At 46.8% G+C, this 15,509-nt stretch overlaps 1 protein-coding gene across 1 annotated transcript in view; it reads right to left on the reverse strand.

Annotated features, from left to right (window-relative positions):
- ANXA11 (annexin A11) overlaps nt 1-13,078 on the reverse strand; it is a 41,180-nt gene extending 28,102 nt beyond the window's left edge. The window contains exon 1 of the mRNA XM_006915479.3: nt 12,839-13,078. The gene's annotated coding sequence lies outside the window, so the exon portion shown is untranslated. The remainder of the gene's footprint in view (nt 1-12,838) is intronic.
- Nucleotides 13,079-15,509: the final 2,431 nt, after the last annotated feature.

Here is a 15,509-nt window from a genome sequence, read left to right on the forward strand (position 1 = left end):
GTGTGTGAAGGAGGTAATCTGTCCCAGATTACCTCTGTCCCTGGACCCTCTCCACCCAGCCTCGCCCCTACCAAAGAAAGAGGCAATCTGCATGATAAAAACCCTTCCATTCTCCTCCTCCCAAAAAAGTTGTTCAGGCCCCCAAATAATCTTTTCTTAATAGCTCCTTTGCCTCACCCTTCTTCCTACAAAAAAACTTCCATTTTGTACAACCCCTCAGAGTACCCTTTTAGCTGCTAGATTCACAAATCCCCTAATAAAGCCAATTAGATCTTCAAATTTACTTGGTTGAATTTTGTTTTATAACACCAGTCACGGAAAGATAGATACAATATGATTGCACTTATAATGAGGTACCCAGGGTAGTCAAATTCAGACAAAGTATAAGGGTGATAGTCTGAGGTTAGGGGTGGGGAAATGGGGAGTTATTGTTTAATGAGTACAGAGTTTCCGTTTGGGAAGATGTTCTGCAGATGGATGGTGGTGATGGGTATGTAAAAATGTGAATGTACTCACAATGTCACACAACTGTACACCTAAAAAATGGTTAAAATGGTAAATTTTATGCTATGTACATTTTACTCCCAAAAAAGTTGCGATTTTTAAGCCACTAAATTTGTGGTAATTTGTTACGGTAGCAATAGAAAATACATACAGTGACCACTGCTCCTCTCCTTCCCTTTAGATCTTCCCATGGCATCTTCTTTGAAAAGGCCTCTGCTCTCTTTGTGTAAGAGATCTATGCACAAGTCACCCCATTCAGAAAGTTTTCTTTGACAAGGGACGTAACAAACCACTAAGACCCCAGCAATACCCTCCTAAACTGAGAAAGGAGGCACCAGGAACTCTCTTTTCCTGCAGGTCTGGCAATAAGAGCTCAAGAAAGCTTTGCTCACTAGTATCATCAGTCAACATGAATCACCATGGTAAGACTTAATGCTTTTGAGTGTGCTCTATGTGACTAGGCCAGACACACCCAACCAGCAATGCAAATACTCTACGGAGGAAAAAGTTCTCAGTAGACTGCAGGGCAGTCATGCAAAAACTAGGCAACTGCATCACCAAAGGTCACTCAGCCCTGGAGATGACTCAGTTACCTCCCACCCACCCCCACCTCTGCTATCATTGCACAATGGGGAAACTGACAACCAAAGAGGGGGAAGTGACATGCCAAGGTGACACAGCAAGATCCTAATAAGGCTGGCCCAGGACCCCTACCTCCTGCCCCCAAGTTAAGAGCTCACGTCCAAAAGGCAGGACACCAGCCAATCGCTGGGGTTTACCAGCATCGACAGGGGAGGTCCGGGTTATGTGGGGCCTGGAACCTGTACAGTTTTAGGGGCCCTCTTTAAGAAATTGAACACATAACATTTTTTGATAAATTTTACAAAACCATTTAACTTTGTGAATTCACTGCTAAGGCCCCTCCCAGGGCCTTGGAAGGGTCACAGGCACGTGAAGGGGTGGGGTGGGGCAAAAAAGGGTGAAGTCTGAGTTTGAATTTCTATTAGCTTCATAATAATTCCACCTCTGGGCTAGACTCCCAGGGGACAGAGAAGGAAAACAAAGTCCTGGCACGCTCCAGCCTCTCTCTAGGCAGAGAGAGAAACAGAACAGAGCAGTTACAGGAAAATACACCAGTGAATGTTAAGAGCCATTCCCAGGAAGAATGGAGATAAGGTTCAGAACCAGGAAATTCAATCTTCGGAGCTGAGGATGGGTAGGAGAAGTGTCTACAAAAACAATTCTCTCTGATGGACAAACTCAAAGTTCTCCTGGGCATCCCTCTCCCTCATCTATTAAAGAAGTGCTGCCCAGAATCTGGGGCTCTGTGACGGGTTTGTAGTTAACACATTTCTTCATGGGGATGGCCAGGGCTACAAATGAGACTCTCTGACTTCATTTTCTTTTTTACTGGAAAAACAGCAGACCTGTCAACAAGGGTCTTATATTTCTGGGTGGTGGCACACAGCTATGGCTAAAGCAGCTGCTCCCTTCAGCCAGGTATGCCTGCTTCAGCTGCCCACTGTCCCTACCTGGGCTGTCCCTGAAGACACCTGCATTTGTAATCAAAGGAATAGATGTCACCAGGGCCCTGCCAGCTAAGATGCATGAGCCACCTCACCTTCATATGACAGTCTGTCACAGATTCTCTCACAATAAACTGGGGGGAGAGGGATGGTGGGTAAGACTAAAGATCTAAAGGCAGCAGGAAGTCCCTTGGCCTCTACTAGGGAGGCCCTGATACGACCACCACCCAGTCCTCCCGTTCTGGTCAAACAGATTTGGAAAACCCCAGTTCCTTTAAACCCAGAAGTCCTGAGAGAGTTATCTATTTGCTCCCAATGGCCGAGGCACCCCTGTCTTGCCAAGAACCTCCAGGAACACTCTCCTCCAAACAGCACTGTCGACGAAAGAAACTTCCAACCTGTAGACAATTTTTATAAGAGTTTATTTGCCAGAGAGCAAATGCTCTGAGTGTGCTGGCTGGTAAATTACTGCTTGGTTATCACCCATGGGAACATAACATTCTAACAACAAGCTTCCTGCTTCTGTACCCCCGCTTGCACACCCGACCTGTGGGTTGACAGGTAGTGAATAGAAGAAAAATAGACCTTTGTGTTCAGACAGAATGAAAAATGGGGTTTAGGGCTTAAAAACCCTGTACCGCTACACTTCAGGGCTGCTTAATTTGGGGTCTGCGTACCCCTAGCAGACCCAGCTGGCCGAATAAAGAGTGTGTTTCCTATAACTCACTGGTTTCTGGTGGACCGTATCTATTGGGGGCTGGCGGCTTTGACAACATGAGAGTAATAATTTTGCAGCTTCTTTTAGGCACTAGTAGTTAAGGAGGGACCGTAAGGAAGAGTACAAGAAGGCGGGACAGGAGGCGGCGGGTTGGGGGGACGGGAAGCAAGGCCGGGATTGGATTGTAGGACAGTTAACAGATTATGTGCTTTCTTGAGGGTGGTTACCACTTACTTCAAAGGTGTGTTAACCCTAGATGCACAGACAATGGACAGGGCTTGCTTAAGGCAAAGATATACATTTTACTAAAGAAGTTATAGGCCAGGGGTGTGACTGTACCCATCATGACCTGCCCAGTTAGGAATTTATGATCCAATCACCCTGTGAGGTTACCTTCCATAGAACCCCTTTGTTCCTTCAACAGCACTCACTGAGGGCTGTTCTTCTAATGGCGACAAGGTCCCCAGCCAGCCTTGTACAGCTGGAAGCTGAAAATAAATCCCCGTCATAGCCTACAGATTGTACTGAAGGAGAAGATTCTCTTTCAGATCTCAGGTATGGGCTGACCCCCATGCAAATGGGATCCTAAGCTCTGCCAAAGGGCTCTGGCTGGGACAGGACAAACACTAGAACCATGTTTCTTGACCCTGTCATGTCAAGAAAATGGAAGGTTCCCAGAGGTATATCTGTGATGAAAAAAATTGCAGGAAATGCACGTCCAAAGCTCAACTAAGCTGATACCTCAGCACTTTGCATCTTCAGGAGTTCTTCTCAGATAGCCCCTCAAACTGGCCTGTTCTGTCTCCTTTAAGCCTTCTTCCTTAAACCTATATCAATCCTGGCCTTCCTTTAGGCCTGATGAGACCCCCCTTCCAGGCAGCCCACCCTGATCTCTCTATCCACAATGATCACTATTCCTGGAACTTACCAGCACTTGGCCTAAAATGTTTTCTATGTCCTCCAGTGTTCTAATAATACTGTTTTTCCAGTACCTAGAAGAGGTATGTATATTATCTCATTATATATCCTTCATTAACTTTCACAATGTTGCTATAAGATAAGCATTATCACCTCGAGGGAACTAAGGTTCATAAACGATTCTTGACAAGCAAGGGTCAGGCATCCAACTAGTGCCAGAGCCAGAATTACTTTTTCCTAGGCCTCCCAGTGAGAGTCAGTGCCCAGGCTATAGGACAGGCCTCTCCTCCCTCTGCCACCAGCTAGCACAGAGCCAGGCCCAGTGAGGTATTTGACACACACTGACAGGACACCAGTGTACCCTGATTCATCTCTTCCACACCCTGGGTGGCACCTATTCTGATGGCCTCTTTGATCAGAGCTTCAGATACGTGGGCTCAAAGAATTCTGGGGGCAGAAGACACATCTAGGACATTCCCCTCTCTCCCTCTCATGCAAAGACAGGACTTCAAGGGTGTATAAACATCCATAACTCTGCTAGGAAAGAGGTACTCTCTGCAGGGACTGCAGAACTCCAGTGCCTTGCCCTTGTGGGGCTCTGCCTCACCTCTGAGGTATGGGTCACAGGAATAAGCCAGGGAGCCCCAGGGCAGCGCTCCATCAACCTTGAATGTATTTTCCCAGGCACTGAACAAAAAGCCCACAGAAGGTGCTGTTAAACATTCAACCCCCCACCCACACGCCATGAATTATGAATTAAGAATAGCTGGAGCCTCTATCAATCATTACCTAGGCAGTGCCTCAGATGCTGCTCTTCCAGGGCTGGTACCTGGGGCTGCCTAGACTGGAGAAGTCCCGGCAAAACAGGTTGGGAGACTGGCACCTGGGCAGTGTCTAGGTCCAACTAACAGACTGAACTTGAGCAAGCAGGTTCTGAAAGACATCTCTTAGAAATAAAAAGTCAATTCCCTGTGCACTGGCATTTGGATCACACGGGAATCCTTACAACAGTGAAGCTGAAAGGTGGCCTTCATGAAATCATTTGGTTCAACTGGTTCATTTTACTGAGGTGGGAGTTGAGGCCCAGGGAACAGAGGGGCCCGCCAGAGGTTCCAGGACTGGCTGGGGCAGGACAAACACTAGAACCATGTTTCTCCACTTCCAGGCAGATGCATACGGCCCAGGCTGGCTCCCCCATTCTCAGCACACTTCTGGGCTCCACTCCACCTTCCCAGCTGGAGAATGAACTCGGGAAATGTAAAGGCTACCCTGGGAAAGACAGAACGAGAAAAGGACTGCTGCCTCCCAAATAATCGAGTCACACAGAAAGTGTCATCTGTTCCGGATAAGCCTGTGACATTGCTTCTCCCCAGGTTCACCTCTCTCTGAGTTAACAGCAGCAGAGCACAGGGTTGGCAGCCACTCGTTCTGATCTCATTGGGGCATTAGGAGCCACCTAACCGTCAGCCCCAGTGCAGTTCAGGGTTCAAATGACTTCTGCCCCCAAGCTCTACTGGAAATAGTAATATATGTGTAATATCTGGAGTTGAGGGAGGCAAGTTGTGCGAGGAAGCACAGCAAGATACTCTCCATCCCAAAGTTGGGTCTTGGAGGGGCCCCCTAATCCCATGGGCCGTGTAAGATCAGGAGGTAGCTCTAAGTGGCACAATGTGTGGCTGCCAGACTACTGGGAACAGCCTGAAGAAAGCAGGGAGGACTCTCAGAGCAGCAGCAGCGGCCTGCCCGTTCCCTCACCAGCTGATAGGACCGAAGGCCACCACGCCTTGCACTGCCTACTGGTTCGTCACTGTCATGAGACACCATTCCCACTTCCTAACCTGAGGAACACTGGCTTAGCTAATGGCAACACTGAAAAGCACAGTAGTAGCTTCAAATTAAGGACAGCGGGGGTGGTGTTCCAGAAACTTCTGGCTGTCCCCCCTTAAACCATCTGTCCCTCTTTCTTCTACAACAGTACATTAACTGTAGCCTGGCACATGGCAACCCCAAATATGGGCTGTTTCAGAGCCTCCCTGGCAGCCATGCAGGGCCCTGTCATGGAGATGTGAATGTCAGCCGTCTTGGGCCCGACAGGTAAGCGAAGTGCCTCAAACGATGAAGAGCTGTGAAACCCAAAGTGTGGTCCGCAGACTGGTGGCATCGGTACAACCTAGGCACCTATTAGAAATGAAAATTCTCAGGCCCTACCACAGACCTCCTAAATCAGAACCTTTAGGGGTGCGGCCCAGGAATTTGTTTTAGCAAACCTTCCAAACCGTTCTTATATATGCTCAAGTTTGAAAACCATAGCCCTAGGGAATGCTGGGAGCATTTTTACATATGAGTGTGGTGCCTGGACAACCTCATGGAACAGACAGCTATTAACCTTGAATTCTAATTTCTAAAGAGATAAGCTTCTCTCTTAATTCATGGCCAAACCTGAATCCTAATGCAGGTGAGTGGGAAAAAGCAATGATGAGAAATGTAACCAAGATAGCAGAAATCAGAAAATAACATCCAAGCATAATAATAAACAGAAAACAAGATGCAAAAAATAAAATCAAGACTATCTAGTATGTGAACAGTCTGAATTCTCTACCAAAAACACAAGCCACCTCATTAGGTTTGTTGTTATCATCACAGTCTTCTACCATCCTTTCTCCCTCCCCCGGCCGCAGTCATGTGCTGATTAAGGTTTGGGCAAAAAGAAATAAACACAGGGGAAAACTAGAAGTGGAAATATTAACATTAAAAATATGTTGAGGATTTTTCAATAATACTGCCTCAGGAGGCTGACAGTTTTTCCAGCCATTTGCCTTTATCTTGAAAAACAGAACTTGGAAAACTACTCACTAGAATTTCATGGTGCAACAAGGTTTAGCCATCCTAGACCCTTTAAACAGTTTACGTGACTTAAAACACAGCACAGAAGAGTATGACTTGGGGCCCAGGTCTTTACATCAGACATTGGGCCCTGGCTCCTTTGTGTGTACTATATTGTCATAGCCCTTGGGGAAGAGAGAAAGTGCATCTTGCTGCCACAAAACAAGGAAGGAAACATATAATTGCAAGTCAGAGCTGTTTATTTCCGTGTACCTAAGGGAAACAGGCAGAAACCGCAAAGGGAGAAAAGAGGGACCAGGCCTGGCCGAGGGTTTGCAGGCAAATCTCATATTTTACCCATTCCTCCTGAAAATCTGGTTATCGGCGAGGGGACCACTGGGACAGTCAAGAAGGGGGAGCTCACGATAATCCGAGAACTAAGAAGCAGATGGGGAAGACCCAGTACTGCCAACTCCACATGGGTCAGAATTGAAACTCAAAGGGCATGCCTGATCCCCTCCTGACTGACGCCTGCCTCTAAATTTCTACGCCTTTCACTTACTGTCTTATAAAATGCACTTATTTATTAATTTTTGGACTGTAAAGAAAAAGGGATTCTCCCAGATCCTTGGCGATATATTATCCTAAAACACAGATAATATGGAATTTAAGGCCAAAGGCCAAAAGCATTAAATAAGCAACAAATGACACAGAGTGCAATCCACAAAGAAAAGCTTGATAAATCTTCATCCATCGAACGTGAAGGCCAAATTCATAAAGCTAGAACAAATATGAGTAGAGCCTGACTTAAAAAAAGAATTTTTAGTGAGAGTTTTTGAAACATCTCTCAGAATTTAACAGATCAATAAGCAAGATGAAGGACAAGCTCAAGTTCACAGATATCTCTAAAGTCTGTGTCCCACAGAGAAGACGTAGTCTTCTTTCACGTCCATGAAGCCTTTTAATATTGATCATGTAGTTGGCCACAAAGAAAATCTTAATACAGCTCGATAAGAGATTTTGCTGATCACATTCACTAGTTATAACCCAACAAATAGAGCAGTCAACAATAAAATACGATCATACCCCACACCTCACAAAACTATTCAGAAATTCAGGACCCCCATCTTCTAAATAATCCTTGGATCAAAACTTATCTATATAACACAACTAGAAAGCAATGGAAAGGTGAGCATTTCATACAAAAGCCCATTAGCTAGTGCTGTACTCAATGGAAAATGTGGAGCTTTATGTGCTTTTTAAATTAAAAGACTAAAAATAAATGAACCAATTTATATATTAAAAGTAGAGCAACAAAATATGCCAAAAATAAGAAGGAATGAATAAAGATAAAGTTTGAAATTAATGACCGAGAAACACAAAAAAAGTAGAAAGGATACAAAAAATTCTCTCTGTATATTTATATATATTTATATTCCAGCATATCCAGTTAGAATCGCATTCACAATATCTATTAAAAACATATTACAAGGTCTGTGATCTGTCCCTGATTTGGAAAATTTAATATAAAAATGTTCTCTCATCCTTATAAATAAATACATTCGATAACATTCCAATCGAGCTCCTATAGGTTGTTTGCTTCAAAACTGTTCCAAGTTTTAAAAATAGTCAATGGTCTCATATCCATCAATAAGGGAAAGGTTGAATAAATTATGGTACATCTGAACATTATATATAGAACATTCCACAGCTGCTACTGGCCTGAAGTAATAGCACCCAGGGTTACTGTCTATGATAAATTAATCAAAAGCACAAGCTACAGAGTGTGGTGTACAGCATGAATCCATATGGGGAAACACGCAGTTTTACAGGTGCCTGTGTCTCTACGACTTGGAGAGAGGATGGAGGGATCCTCTGCTACAGGTCATCCACACTGCTAACTTCTCAGGTGGAATGGGAGGAGAATGGGTTGAGGGGAAAAAAAAAAACACCCCTCGAGGCAGTCCTCCTCCAGTACCACTCAATCTTTCTCTCCCCCTTCAAAGCTGATGGTACCTTCAAAGCTGTCTACACTTAGTACCCCCAGATTCTCACCTCCTGCTACTCCCCTACCAATTAATTCCACCTGGCTTCTGCTCTAATCATCCCACAAAAAGTGGCAGCTAAGGTGCCCAATCTTCTTCACATTACTGCTCAGGTCACTTCCTGGCCCCTGCTGGCCACTCCCTCCTACTGAAGCAGACTCATCTGGCTTCTGTGTGGGATAATGTCCTGGTTTTCCTTCTCCCTAACTATTCATTTTCTGGCTCATTTATCGGTTCATCTTCTTTTTCGCAGTTGTTCCAGGTGAGTTCCTCAATTTCACCAAGCTTTTAACATCAGACACAACCTAAACAAAAATATTCTTCTAGCCCAGATCCCTCCTGAGCCCCAGAGCCACTTGCCTACTTGGTATCCAGAAGGCACCTCAAGCACAACATGTCCAAAACTGAATTCATGATCTTCCCCATCTCCAGACCTGGTTCTCATCCTGTGTCCTATGTCTCAAGGGCAAGCTGGGGGATAACCTAGGGTGGGTGGGGGTGGCTCCTGCATTTGTACACACAGCCTGGGGCTAGGGAAACAGTGGGTACTCACTAATGCTGAGTTCAAGAGAAACAAGCCTTGTCACCCACTTCCTAAAAATAGCTGTGACCTTTTAGGTGGACACAACAAGCTCACATCTGCTATCACCAGCTCCCCCACATACATACCCTTTTCCCCCAGAGATGCCACTCCCTGGGCTTAATCTGCCATATGCTCCCTCCACCTCCCTGTTAATGGCCTTTGAGCTTCTCCTCTCTCCCCTCAGATTGCTCTCATCTCGCTGACCTTCAAGCCAGTCTCTCCCCATGCTCCAGCTCCAAGAGGCTGGGGACGCCTGACTTCCTTCTCAATTTCAGGAGTGATCCCTCCCTTCTGTTCTGCTAAAGCCGTGGCAAATTCAGGAGCACAAGCCTCAACCCCCAAGCCATAGACCAGTATCTGTCGGTGGCCTGTCAGAAACTGGACCGCACAGCAGGAGGTGAGCAACGGGCAGGCAGACAAGAAAAGCTTCATCTGTATTTGCAGCTGCTCCCTAGCACTAGCATCATTGCCTCAGCTCCACCTCAGATCATCAGGCATTAGATGCCCATAGGACCACCAGTCCCTGGTGCCAAAAAGGCTGGAGACCGCTGCCCTAGAAGACCAGACACTAAGGAATCAGAGATAGACGTCAACCATCTGCACATGCCACCCCCAGCTTCAAGGTTCCTTGCAGTAATGCACCCAAGATATCACCATTGTCATCACCAGCCCCAACTTATCTCAAACACTTTTGTAAACATCCTCTCACCAGATTCTGCAAATAATCATTTGATGTAGGCATTTTACCATCCAGAACATTGGGAGCCTGTGTGGCTACATGGTTTGTCCTGATTTCTTGGTTGCCCTCATTCATTAAGTTCTCACATCAGTGAAGCACAGTCAGCAGTGGTTCAAGTCATCGTTCAGGCTGTACTGTTAGGATCCTCCCAAACAGAAACCACTAGGTAACACTGGACCTTTATTTCACAGCATACATGGGTCAGAGTCAGTAGGCCGAAAGTGGCATTGTTTTGTTGGTTATTAGAAAGTGCCACTGAATTTCAATAACTCTTTTTAAAAATGCAAATTCTCAACAAGGAAACTTTAGTTTCTTCCTTTCCTCTAAGAGCTTTCCTATCTAGATACAACTCCAATTCCTGATATTCTGGGGCAGTGAGATGAGAGGGTGTTGTAGGGAGAAACAAAAAACAAAAAACAGAGAAACTCGAGTGTGTTTCTTTGGCTATGACTGTGAGGTACACTCATACAGACTCTCCCCCAAGTGTCCCCATAGGACCAAGTGCCAGGAACTGCTTCAGGTTTACAAGGAGAAAAGATGGCAGCTAAGTGGAGAAAAGAAGGAGGAAGAGCTCCAGAAAGGCCCTGGGGCCTCTAACATCCAGCACTCAGCACAGATTGTTTTCACACTCATCTCCTGCCCACAGTGGCTTCACTCCGCCCCCCATTTTGCAGTAAATTTTCAAAAAGAACCCACACTAACCTATTCTGACTCAATTCTCACTCTTTCATCGCAAACTACCCATCCTCCCCCAAATCACGTGACCAAGGCATCACTAATCTATCTTGGCCTTCTAGAAACAGGAATCCAGAAAGGGCCCTGTCATCCTTGCCCCAGCTACCTAAACGAGTCAAAGGGCCTACTATTTGGCCTCTCAGTCAGCTCCTACTCCCACTTCTCAGTCTGGAATCATTTCCATCTCAAGGTCTAATATTTTAACAACAGAGAAACCTTACTTCCCTGGCCTCTTTCACTCAACTAGCATCTGCTGAGCACTCGCATTAGGCAAGGCCCATCCTGGGTACAGTGAGATGAGTAAGAAACAGTCCCCACCCTCTGGAGACAAAGGACAGAACAGAGATAAGACACGTGGCCATACAAATACTATACAAAGCTAGTATTGAGAAGTAGGTCAGTGCCAAAGGAGTGGAGAAAGAGAGCTGCATGGGCTCACAGCATGTCTTGTCCTTTCCTGCTGGGAGCAGGCACTGGGATGGGACCCAGGAGGGTGGTGAATAATGGGTGGAAATGAAGGAGAGGGCATTCCAGGAGGGTGGAAGAACATGAGCTAAGACAGAGGGACGGGTCAGAAGGGCAGTTTAACTCGCTGGACCTTCGGCTCCATGAAGGAAGTGATAGCAATATATTATTATCTTTGACACTCACAGATATTTACTTAAGTTACCAGGGTCTGCTGTAAGCTTATGTGACTAGGGACATAATCTGAGTGACATCCACCTGGGACACACAGGTGTGGTATAACAGTCACCACTTGTTCAGTTCAGTGCCTGAGCTATATGGTTGTGAAATAGCACAGGTGTGGTATAACAGTCACCACTTGTTCATTTCAGTTCAGTGCCTGAGCTATATGGTTGTGAAATATATTAACTCATTTAATCCTTACAATCATCCTGTGAGGGACGTATTGTTATTACCCTCATTTTAAAGAGGAGGAAACCAAAGGCAGGGAGACTAGTAAGAGATAAGATTAGGGAAGGATGAGGAGCCCAAGGTGACACCCAGTGTTTGTTGATCTGGCACCTCACCTTGCCTCTCTAATTGGGGAATACCTTGCAGCTTTAAAAGTGCCTTGAGGGAAGGTACCTGTTAATCCTGGAATTCCCAACAATTCACTGAAGCAAGAAATGAAGGACCTTAATGAGAGCCAGTTAGGGGTGAGCAAGGTAACATGCCCTGCCTGTCCAGCTTCCAGACTTAGCCTGGCCCTTCCCTGCAATGTTTGTTCCTGTTGTGTGGGCAGGGCAGAGGATCTGCCCCTCATGCCACTACTGTGCCTGGGTCAGGGCAACAGGGAACAAACTGAAGGGCTAGGAGAGAGAACAGGGTTTATCCTAAAACACCCATCTCCACAGAAAGGTCACTGATTAGAGAGGCAGGGACAGAAATGTCCCTGACAGACTGTTCCCCCTTGGGTTAGCATTGGCTAGCTTAACTTCTCTAGATGAGGAACCTCACAACTCTCCTTTAAGACAACAGAGAGCTTCTTCCTTGTTAGGTCTTCAGAGGGCTGAGCTGGGACCCCAAGGGAGAGAAACGTCCAAGAATTCTTCCCTGAAATTGTCGCCAAAGTGAAAAAGGGGTAAAGGCAGAGAAGGTAAACACAGAGGTGAACACAGCACCCGGGATGAACCCCGCATTCCTTCAAATAAAGTGCCTTACAATGAACTCCCACAGTAGCAGTTTCCACGAATTTGTGCCCTTCCAGTTCTGGAAGAAAGTTCGTACAGGAAGTCTCCTCTACTAGCTCTCCTTAGTGTAAGCCTTTCCCGGAAAGGCACACACACGCTCGAAAACTCAGCTGTGTCAGAGGGGACAGGGCCACCGGCCACCAGCCACACCAGCCACACCAGCCACACCAGCCAGTCGTCTTCTGGTCGCAGGATCACCCGGTCCCAGGATCACCCGGTCCCAGGGCGGCCCAAGCCTGCTGAGCCCTTGACCCCGGCCACTCGGCGCAATTATGTGGCCCTGACCAGGCGGTGCGGGTGGGGGTGGGGGGTCCCACCGGGAGGGCAGTCCCCTCCACTGATCGAGCTGATGATGCCGATGCAGCCCGTCCAGGCCCGGCCTGGCCCGGCCCGACACCCGCACCCTCTCCCCTCCACCCTTGCTGTGCCAACCAGGAAGCCGCAGAGCCGAGCCAGGAGGAGGGCGGGGTAGTCCTGGGTCTCACCGCCGCGCCCATGGTGCGCCGCCGCCGCCCAGTCCCGTGCCCTAGGCCGGCCGGGGACCCTCACTCACCTGGCCTCGGGTCACGGAGCTGGGGGGCCGCGTGGGGCGAAAGGGGACGCGGGCAGTAGCGGCTCTCTCCGCAGGCGTCCCAAGCGCGGCGCCCTGGGTCGGCCTGGAGTTCGGTCCGGCTCCGGCTTTGGGGGCACTCAGGGCACTGGGAGAACTCCGGACCCGCGGGCTCCGCAGCAGTCAGGGAGGGGCGGGAGGAGGAGCCAGACGCGTGGAAAACTCTCCAGGCGCTGCCGCGGAAACGCACCCCGGGGCGGAGCCGCTGGTTCTAGGGCGGGACCAGGGGACTGACGAGGATGGTTTGCGAGCCGTTCCGCCTCCAGGTGAGAGCCTTCCTTGCCCACTGGGCGAGGAGCCCTCTCCTGGAGCCATAGGAAGGAAGCCGCTGACCCTGCTCCTCTCGGCTGGGAGTTCCCCGAAGTCAGCGTGGAGCTCCTTTTTTCCCCCCTCCCTTCTATGATGGGTTCCGCTAGTGCTATACTCTAGGGGAGGGGATTCCCAAAACCCCTCCAGGCCAGTGTACCATTGTTCATGACTCTCTTTAAAGAAAACTTTCTACATTAAAAAGATCACCCAATAGTACCGGAAATGAGGTGGTGAGAGGAGCTTTACAGTGGAGAAATCTGGCAAACTGTCTCAGCCAGGTGATCAAGGTCATCATCAAGAGTGATAAATCGACAATGCTAGTATGTACCAGTATGGTCTTCCAAGATTACATAATCCCAGTCTAATAAGAAAAACATGAGACAAATCTTAGTTGAGGAATATTCTACAAAATACCTAATCAGTACTCCTCATAACCATGGAAGTTATCAAAACAAGGCAAGTCTGAGACATACTCTGTCTCAGCCAAGACACGCCTAAGGAGATATGAAAACTAAATATAATACGTTATCCAGGATGGGCTCCTGGGAAATAGACATTTTATCCTATGATAAAATATTTTTTTAAAACTGAGATTCACTCTTCAGTCCCCTAACCCACTTTTTAGGTGTGCCCTTCCAGATCTTTCCCTCTGCAACAAACTCTGTGTTGTGTGTGTGCATAGTCATGTAGATATGTTACCAGGGAGTGAGGATTCTGTTCCTTTCTCTACATGTTGTCCAGGTTCTTGATGTCTTGAACAAAGAATTGAACAAGACACCTAAGTGCAGCAGCAAAAGAATAGCTTTATTGGAAGGGAGATTACGTAAGCAACAGTACACTTCCAGACGTGGAAGCGGCTGGAAAACAAGAAGGGTGACTCATGGGCCTAGTAAAAAAGCCTTTGGGGTTTTTATCCCTGCCTAACCGTGGGTGGTTACTTTTCTTAGAGGAGTGGGCTTCCTTGATTGACAACTAAGATTGACAGGACTCAGTGACTCATCATTTCCTTTCTGCACATGTTCATTCCCAGAATTCAGTCTGTTAAATGATATTAATGAACTTTGGGGCTTGTGCATTATATTATAATGATGGCATAATGAAGCTCAAGTGAGTTGGGGGTCCTTGGTCATTATGGTCTCCATAATGGTGCGAGTGACTGTCTTAAACTGGTACCTAATTCTCTGCCTACCTGTTTCTTTGTGGAAGTTACTTTTTAGCCTAAAAATGCCTTTTGGCTTACTTAATTGTGGGCAGACAATGTGGGCCTTTTTTAGAACAGGATGGCCTCAGCATTTTGTAGGGGACCCAAAACCCCCTATCTTTCCTGCCTAAATTTTTTCTAAGAGCCACGAACCCCTTCTTATTAGTGTGGATGTTGAAGGACATGAAGTCTCTTCTTCTATATCTGCTTCCTGGGGTTGTAGTCCCTGCCTATTGGGGTTTCATGGAGCTCTTTTCCTGTCTCAGTCACAATGGAGGCTCAAGTTCTCCTGCCAAAGGATGTATCCCGCCAAAATGCGGCCCTGTCCCTAGACAAGAAGAAAAGAAGATGTAAACTAGTTATTTAAATCACATATCTATTAATTTTCTTAGTATTGAATTTCTTATTAAGGGGAAAGAATAAGCTTATTAAGGGGAGACAGACTAGGTTAATACATTACTCGAAGAAAGAAAGCCTTGGGTTAAGGGTTCCTTCCTCCCTACAACTACAATGGCCCTGCCTGACCTAAGGTGATTTCTGCTTACAATGGACTGAGAAGAATGCTAAGCTTCAGTGATTCTTAATCAATAACCAGAGGGCCTGAGTCAATAACCTGAGGACCCGAGCTACTTAATCAATAACCTGAGTTACAAGTTTCAGAGTAATTACCTGAGTTTGAAGGCGAGGGGCTTTTTCCCAGGGAAAGGAAAGAAAGCGATTAAAAATTCTGTGGGCACATTTTATAAATAATGGCCGATATCAGATATAGTGTTTACAAAGCAGCTTTGCAATATTTTTCTGTGACTTGCCTTTTTACTCACTATACCTTGGAGGGTCTTTCCATGCAAGCGCACCTGGTTCAATTTGGTTTTTCTTAAGAATTGCACAGTATGCGCCATTGTACGTGTCACTATTTTTTATCACCTAGCGCCTTTCTGAAGGACATTTAGGATATTGCCTATTTGTGGCTGTAAACAAACAACGCTGCTGGTCCAGTTTGCCTTTTAAAAGCTCAAGGAGCTAGAGGGTCTTGACTCTGCTTTGCCTGGTGGTGGGGAGGAGGTGCTGGATGGAAACCGCGCCCTCTCCCTCTGGCTCCTAGCG

This window comes from Pteropus alecto, unplaced genomic scaffold (genome assembly GCF_000325575.1).
Source record: "Pteropus alecto unplaced genomic scaffold, ASM32557v1 scaffold155, whole genome shotgun sequence".
NCBI lineage: Eukaryota > Metazoa > Chordata > Mammalia > Chiroptera > Pteropodidae > Pteropus > Pteropus alecto.